The 9,240-nt window shown below is 37.3% G+C and overlaps 1 long non-coding RNA gene across 1 annotated transcript; it reads right to left on the bottom strand.

The window, feature by feature from the left end:
• Positions 1-6,677: 6,677 nt before the first annotated feature.
• LOC135225042 (uncharacterized) lies at positions 6,678-9,012 on the bottom strand. The gene is made up of 4 exons (XR_010316892.1): positions 8,707-9,012; positions 8,134-8,292; positions 7,185-7,370; positions 6,678-7,041 (listed from the first exon to the last, which is right to left on the bottom strand). It is a non-coding gene; the product is annotated as an uncharacterized LOC135225042 (long non-coding RNA).
• Between the last annotated feature and the right edge of the window lie 228 nt (positions 9,013-9,240).

Genomic DNA, 9,240 nt, shown 5'->3' with positions numbered 1-9,240 from the left:
ACCTAAATACAACAACAATAATAATAATAATAATAATAATAATAATAATAATAATAATAATAATAATAATAATAATAATAATAATAATAATATAATAATAATAATAATACTTCTTTTGGCGTTTCCTTCAAAGAGGCACAATATGTCACGTGATATTTACGAATTCGCCGTCAAATTAAGTGATCGTCAGACTGCTAATAATAATTTTTGTATATTGATTAATCCTTCTGGTAAGTAAAGGAATCAAGGGTTAGTTCCCTGCTGGTTGAAATCACGACAACGTCGCTGTCCTGAAATCACCGAGTAAATGAAAACGAAAATCACCCGGCAAATGAGAGAGTAAATCACCGAGTAATTGAAAATGTAAATCACCAAGTAAATGAAAAAATAAATAATTGCATAAATGAAAAAGTAAATCACAAAGTAAATGAGAGAGTAAATCACCGAGTAAATGAAAAAGTAAATCACCAAGTAAATGAAAAAATAGATAACCGCATTTATGAAACAGTAAATCACCGAGTAAATGGAAAAGTAAATCACCGAATAAATAAAAAAAGTAAATCACCAAGTAAATGAAATAGTAAATCACCGAGTAAATGAAAAGTAAATCACAGAATAAAGGAAAAAAGCAAATCACCAAGTAAATGGAAAAGTAAAAAACTGCATAAATGAAAAAGGAAATCTCTAAGTAAATGAGAAAGAAAATTGCCGAGTAAATGGAAAAGTAAATCACCGAACAGATAGAAAAAAAAGTAAATCACCGAGGAGGAAATGGAAAAGTAAATCACCGAATAGATAAAAAACGTGAATCACAAGTAAATGAAAAGTAAATTACAGAGTAAATGGAAAAGTAAATAACTAAGTAGATGAAAAATTAAATCACAGAGTAAATGAAAAAGTAAATCACTGAGTAAATGGAAATGTAAACCACCGAATAGATAAAAAAGTAAATTACCGAATAAATGAAAAGTAAATCATAGGGTAAATGGAAAAGTAAATCTCTGAGTAGATAAAAAAGTAAAATTACCGAGTAAATGGAAAACTAAATCACCGAATAGATAATAAAAAAGTAAATCGCTGAGTAAAGGAAAAGTAAATCATAGAGTAAATGGAAATGTAAATCACCGAGTAGATAAGTTAAGTATATCTTAGTTTAACCAGACCACTGAGCTGATTAACAGCTCTCTTAGGGCTGGCCCGAAGGATTAGATATTTTGACGTGGTTAGGAACCAATCGGTCACCTAGCAACGGGACCTACAGCTTATTGTGGGATTCCAACCACACTATATCGAGAAATGAATTTCTATCACCAGAAATAAATTCCTCTGATTCCGCTTTGGCCGAACCGGGAATCGAACCTCGGACCACCGGATTGGCAGCCGAGCGCGAAAACCACTCGTCCAGCGAGGAACTACCAAGAAGATAAAAAAGTAAATCCCCGAGGAAATGAAATTTGACTAAAGGTTTATATATGATAATATTATATATACACATATATATATATATATATATATATATATATATATATATATATATATACACACACACATATATATATATATATATATATATATATATATATATATATAGTATATATATATTATCATATATAAACCTTTGCAGTCAAAATTTCATTTCCTCGGGGATTTACTTTTTTATCTACTTGGTAGTTCCTCGCTGGACGAGTGGTTTCGCGCTCGGCTGCCAATCCGGTGGTCCGAGGTTCGATCCCCGGTTCGGACCAAAGCGGAATCAGAGGAATTCATTTCTGGTGATAGAAATTCATTTCTCGATATAGTGTGGTTGGGAGCCACAATAAGCTGTAGGTCCCGTTGCTAGGTGACCGATTGGTTCCTAACCACGTCAAAATATCTAATCCTTCGGGTCAGCCCTAAGAGAGCTGTTAAGGAAAAAGAACGGCTTCAACATAGTTTTTCAGTAGAACAGTACAATCAAGAAGAAACTCATTAAAAATAATACCCGGGTAATAGAGAGAATGTAGGAGTATATGTAATACCTTGTAGTGAAATCCTTCTGTAGATTAAAATATATTTATATATATATATATATATATATGGTGATACAATCCACAATGAAGTAAAATCCTTCTGTAGATTAAAATATATATTTCTTGTACAAGATTAAAGCTTTCGACAATCAGCTGTGATCTTGCTCACTAAATGCGATATGTCACCTCAAGGAACTGACAAGTAGGAGCACAAACATTTGAAAAAACATTTGAAAAAAGAATAAATTAACGCCCCTTCTACTACCCATCTCAAAGTCCTGTCGTTACATACAAAAACAACCTTTGTACCTTTAAAATTTATTGCGTGGTTTTTCTCCCGTGTATGTTGCGCAATTGCACTGTATGAATTTCCCCTTCTGCAAGCAGCAACGTGTTCTTCCCTTCTCTTATCAATGTAACGTCCTCTTTCTCCCACGTAACATTCATTGCAATCACTACAAGGTATTACATATACTCCTACATTCTCTCTATTACCCGGGTTATTTTTAATGAGTTTCTTCTTGATTGTACTGTTCTACTGAAAAACTATGTTGAAGCCGTTCTTTTTTCCTTTAAGCTGCCTAGAAAATTTATTAAGCTCTTTATTATATGGAAGAGCAAGGGAGGCCTTAAAATCTACCTTTTCAGTTAGATCATGTTGGGCGTAAAACATCGATCTAGCTTTAGATAGAGACTGTAGTATAAAAAACTGTGGGTAACACAGTTTAGTAAAACTATCAAACAAGAAATTTATTTCTGCGTCAATGATCTGGGGATCACATATTCGGTATGCTCGAAAAAACAAATTGGTTAAAACGTTGTGCTTTACTTTAGGTTCATGATATGAGAAGTAATGAATTTAAGTGTTTGTGTGGGTGTTCTTCCTATAGACGCTGAATTTAAAGTCACAACTTATTGTGTCTCTATGAACTACCATATCTAGAAAGGGAAGCCTATTTTATATTTCCTTTTCCACTGTGAGGGCAAAAAACCATTAAGCAATTCTAAAAACCCATGAAAGGCTTCCTCGCCGTGTCTATAAACAATAAAAACATCATCTACATACCTAACCCAAATTTCGGGCTTAATGTCTTCCGGTAGTTTGTCAACGTAAAACTTTTCGAAAAATTCCATGCATAAGTTTGCCAATATAGGGGAGAGAGGTGAGCCCATCGAGACCCCGGATTTTTGTTGATAGAACGAACCATTAAACTCAAAAATTGTAGATTCAACGGAAATGTTAATCAAAACACAAAATTTATCTATGTGCATAGGTGGCTTGAAAATATTATCTGAGACTAATTTCTTCAAGTTATCGAGCACGAAACTCAGTGGTACGTTCATGAATAAAGAAACTATATCTAGGCTGTACATAGAACCTATGTAATTCTTTTCCTTAATTTGATCCATAAAATCCATACTGTGCTTAATGTGAGATTTCGAAATTGTCCCTATTAATTTCCCCAAAACCTCCGCTAACCACGACGACAGATCCGACTGAGGATTGTTGCAGCTAGCGACAATGGGCCTTAAAGGACACCCCTCCTTGTGAATCTTGGGAGTTCCGTAAAAATAACTAAGAGACAACAGTTTTCTCGCTAGCTTACTCAGGACTATATTTCTTGTTTCTTTTTCCACACCACTGCTAACTACGGCTTTTATTTTCTTGTTAAATTCAAACTGCAAATCGCTAATGCAAGGGGGTTTTAAAGGTATAAAAGTTGTTTTTGCATGTAACGACAGGACTTTGAGACGGGTAGTAGCAGGGGCGTTAATTTCCTTAAACGAGACCTTTACAGGAAATACTGGAATTACAGAAAATGCAGCTATTTGTGAAGAGATATGTAGAAAATGATCATGCTGCTTCCTCTCCTGTTTACTCCACTCAGGTAATTTCTCCAACAAACCACCCAACCAGCATAGAACAAGCAGTTGGCAATAGAAACATTCCCCCACGAAAGGACGAGGGCTCAACCGCCTGATCATTCATAATAATAAACTAGCTTGTTACCTTACCTTTATTGTTTTTACAAATCTTTGTGCTCCTACATTTAGTGAGCAAGACCACAGCTGATTATCGAAAGCTTTAATCCTGTACAAGAAATATATATTTTCAACTACAGAAGGATTTTACTTCACTGTGGATTGTATCCCCATTTACTTAGAGGTACGACGTAGTACCTGGCTTCTGCATATATATATATATATATATATATATATATATATATATATATATATATATATATATATATATATATGTATGAAAGGTACTTTCAACTATGAGGTGTGATTCGAGAAGGTGGGTAACATCTCTTTTCAACCAGCCATCTTTTGAGATCACAGTGCCGTTATGCCAGCAAGATCTCCTGCTCATGGAGAATTCCATAGGTCTAGGCTACTTCTGGAATTCTGCAGAAAATAATGGGTAGCTAACTTATCGCTTGTTAGCCCGATCAAGGCTGTAATGGCTTTTAGAGATGGATTTTTTACGTACATTTCGGAAACCAAATATTTCCATTGGTTGAACATGGGACTGTGTAAGCGCGTTTATTATTTCATTATTAAATTATATTTGTTATTAATACATACTTTTCCTGGTCGTGTGGCTTTGACGCCTGTTAAAACATTCACGTTGTTGATGATTTATGATTTATGATTATCATTTTACAGTTTAAGATAAAAATTCTCTTTTATGAGTTTGTTCAAGTTCGGAAAGAAAAAAAATAAAAATCACCCTTCCCAAATAGAGCATTTTATTACATATGTAAAAGTAAATTGAATTCCATAAATTAATGCCATGCTAAGTTTCGAAAAGGAATAGAAAGCAAATTTTCTTTGCATTCTACCTGGTGCTCAACAGAAGTGAAATTCACAGTCACTTGCTGCTTCAAGAACAGGAACCTTTGCTGACATAAGGCCACCTTCATCAGCAGTAACTCATTAAGAGAATTTTTTAGTGCAATAAAAACAGGGGAACACGAATCCTTAGAAATAGGATGGTCGCAAATACCAAGTCAGTACTAATTCATAATACACAGAGGAACAGGATCAGGCTAAATGCTCAGGGACATTAAGGTAACTTTTCACGAGAACTTCAAACATTTTATAATACAGCGCTAAAATCGAATTGAATGATAAGTTGGTAACCAAGCAGAAAAGAAGGACGATAATTCAAGCGAATATTATTCCACATGGTGTGCGCGAAGCTTCATCGACTCGGCAGGATCGCAAAAATATTGCCATCCACATCAGTGTCGGTCGCACTAATCTCATCATATTGATTGCAAGTGAGCAAGAATGGATGCACGGGGGAATTCAACCATTCAGTGTTTTCGTACAGCATCTCCTCTGCAACGGCATTTTAAATATCAGGCAAAACGTTCCTTACTTATCCCAAGTGCTCGATCACTCGACGAAGTGATCGTCATGTGACCGGAATGGCTGTTATCCAGAGATCCTCGATCATCACTGACTCACGAGGAAGTCACTGGGTATGCTCTTGCGAGATTTATTCTTGTAACATTTACCAGTCTGGACGGTAATTTTTTTTTATTGTAGCTTTCGTTTTATATTTCAGACGTTACAGAGAAAAAGAGAGCTTTTTTTTTCAATAAAATCGTTTGCTTTCGGGAAGCACTCTTCCGATTTCTGAGGGGTCTACAATTATGATGATCCAATGCGGTTGGTTGGCTGGGGTCCTGGTTTACATTTGGCTGGATTTGCGTCAGCAAGAGTCCTAAAGGAGCCCGCAAGTATGGTTCGTTGTTTCAGGGGATGAGAGGCCTGATGTAGACTTCTGGACTGCTTGATGACTTGCACCAGAAGACGACTATTTCACAGCCATGAGGTCCGTCCCTTGTGACTTCTCAGTCGAGATGGATTTGTGATAGGAATATCTTTGGCGCATTTACGTGATTTGGTGGGGTCCTTTTTCCTGCAGTGGCTCTTTGGGGCAGAAGGTCATTTGCCCCCAACCCCAGATTAGTGCCTGTAATTTAGTCTCATTTATTACCTATCTTTCTATTGGCCGAGTCGAGCTAAGCCAAGTATTTGTCCCCATTTACAGAGGAGCTGCCGTAGGTGAGTGTCTTTCAGTGACTCGTCTTGTTCTCTCTTTCTCATCCATGTGAGAACGACGAAATAGCGGCTATTTTGCTTCATTCAACATATTCTCAGAACTATTACATTGGTGAGGCAAAGTCAGTGGAAAAAGAATATAGTGCTGGACGAGTCTTATAACAACGAAAGTGAAAGGAAAACCTTGATGTCCCTAATGAAGACTAGACTCGCCATGTAATATTCGCGTGGCTTTAGTGCTCTCATGATGAATAATTGAGTCTAATATTCAAGTATTTTGGCGAGGTCGCCATTATTCCTTAATGGACAAACTGAATGCAAAAAATATTCCTTTAACCTCAAAACAGCTGAGTCCGCCTAGGTGTTCCAAAGGCAAATGTTTTCCCAATTGCGAAATGTAAATGTTCTGAATATAATTGCATATTAATACTCTTCTATACATGAATAAGAACATCTATGTTAACTCGAAAGAAACATAATAGTTTTATTTCTATCTTCGGATAATAGCCAAGTTTCACTCTCTATAATAAAGAAAGTCATAAACAAATTTAAAGTAATATTGACCTCATAATAACAGTGCATAAGGTAAAAGGTCCATTTTGTACAACCAACATCCAATGTTCAACCATTGGTTTCGTGTTTCCTGAGGTAGGACCCCATTTATCATGCGAAGGTCTCATCCTCCAATTTGGTCAGAACTTCTCTGCTTGTATTCACCCCGACTTGTTTCGTCGTATTCTTTACCACTCTATTCCAAGAGGGTTTGCTTGGCAAAGAACTGCAAGAGCGCCATCTGCATTGTCGTGGATAAATTGTCCGATGGAACCGTAAAAATATTGCTCGCCGGGTCCACCACTCATATCCACGAAGTTTGGCTGATGTGTGACATTGGTTCCGTCTCCCCACTGGGCTTCTTGTGGGCCCGTCTTCTTGAGGTTTGCCCAGAAGTAAATACCTGGAGAGAAAAAATATCAGTCAGCAGACAGGCTTAAATTCTGGAGCTGAATATGAGTTACAATACCGCTGTGAGTTCTAACACCCTTCCAATCCGCTCCGGTTTAAGCCAGAATAATCTAAACCACTCTTCGATCTACTCACGGCCGGCGGCGTAGCGTGACTTGTAGTGAATGAAGAAGTCGTAGGTATCATTAGAATGAGCGATGGTCAGCCTGTGGCCTGGAATCTTTGCACACTGTTCTTTGGCATCTTGAAAGTGATAAAGCTTCTCCAGCTCCACGTAAAGGAGGTGGTCTGGTGCCCAAGTGTAAAATCCTTCGACACTTGCTGTAGACAAAGATTTATGTTTGAGCTTAAACTGAAAGGATGCCTCACTCTAATAGCACAGCAAAGCAGTCAGCGAATATGAAGTGTTTAGACGTTGCAAAAATCATTCCTTTCACTGGATGGGCCCCCTCATTGTGACCGGTTTAGAAAAAGCATATTTGCTCACATCGTGGGATTTTGTCGTTGTACAGTCATTTAGCGATCACTCGATTTGAAATAAAAAAGAAACTTTGGAGATATCGACATAGTGACAAGTAATGAAAAGATCAGGTCACCCGTTCTACAGAAGAACCTGCTTATTAAAGTAAAAAAAAAGTAATTAACCTGAGTACAGGTATTATGATATCAAGATACATTTTTTTAATAAACCTGCAAAGGTATTGTATATACCTCGGTATATAAAGTGTTAAACAAGAAGTTATCTTCCTTTTCTTTCATTTGCAGAATTGGTTTGATTTTGCCCAGAAAGTAAGAGAAAAAATGTTGGAGATAAACAAATGGTTACCTGGTTAACAAATCATAAAAAGCATCGCAAGAACTAACACTTCATATTTGAACCCTAAATGGAAGACTCGTGTCTGATTCTTAACAGCATTATTCGCTGGACCAGAAACAGCATGATCAGGAAATGAGGGAAAGAAATATCAAAGCACAGATTAAGGCAATCCACATCAAAAGGAAAATTTGCTCAAGAAATTGTGATTATTAAAACTGCAGGGGGGAGGAGGGGGCGTGGGGGGGCTGGGTGTGAAAGAGCACTCACAGTCTCTGAAGAAGTAAGTTGCACTAGTCATGTTGATCAGGGTGGTTGTCTCTGGACCTCTGTTGATGGTTCGGCATTCCGAGGCCTCCCCCTCCGCTTCGATGAAAGACCAGGCTTTGCACTCTGAGCCCAAGGTGAAGCAGACAGCTCGGCATTTACCTGCGCGTGATTAAAGCAGATTTCGTTTGAATCGTAACACTCACAAACAGTCACAGGAATCGGGGCTTTGAGGCAGGGAGGAGGGAAGTCTCCTTTCCTCCTAAATAAATCCTCAAGGATTTCTTGAAAAAAAATTTGGGAGACAAGAGGCCATTGCATGGAGGGTCGTATTACAATATATATATATAATATATATATATATATATATATATATATATATATATATATATACACAATATGAATGAATGAATGGTTACGAAGATAAAGATCTGCTGTCTTTCACTTTGCAAAACTATCATATAACTCGGGTAATCTTAAATACATTCTCAGTTAAAACGCCTCACTAAAGGAAAGCCTTGTTCAAAAGTACACCTGAATTACAGAATTCAGAGATATGTAATGAAAGACACTTACAGTTATCAAATCCGAATCTGATAAGCGTAGCACTATCACGGCTAAACGTCAGATTGGGAGCCGTAAGGAACGCGCCCATCAAGGTATCGTTAGAGAAGGAGACGCTTCGGTGACCTAAGGATTGACGTATTCCGGCAACGGGAGAAAGTAGGAAGACTCCTGACGTCATCATCACCACCACCAGCAGAATGAATTCCTGCTGGAATTTCTGCTTCCCCTCCATCTGCTGGACTCCTTACTGCACTGATAGGAGGCGAGAAGCGTTGATCAACAAAGCAAGACTTCCTGAAATCTGAAGATGGCTTCTTCAGCACCTGTTGGGAGATGTAGTCCTTAGGTTTAATGTGCCTACTATTTTCATTATTTTTACACAAAGGCAACTTCCACCATCCTATTTCCGAATCGATATCAGTTATTACAATTTTATTCCGAAAGTGACTTGTCTTCTATTATGATATCTACCACAAATGAAAACAATTTCATACTGTCTTCCGATAGCTCAAAAAACTTCATGCATCACCCGAAAACATATTC

Source organism: Macrobrachium nipponense, chromosome 12, assembly GCF_015104395.2.
Source record: "Macrobrachium nipponense isolate FS-2020 chromosome 12, ASM1510439v2, whole genome shotgun sequence".
NCBI classification, from domain to species: domain Eukaryota; kingdom Metazoa; phylum Arthropoda; class Malacostraca; order Decapoda; family Palaemonidae; genus Macrobrachium; species Macrobrachium nipponense.
Note: the sequence above shows the minus strand (reverse complement) of the source record. Positions and strands in the feature narration are given on the sequence as shown.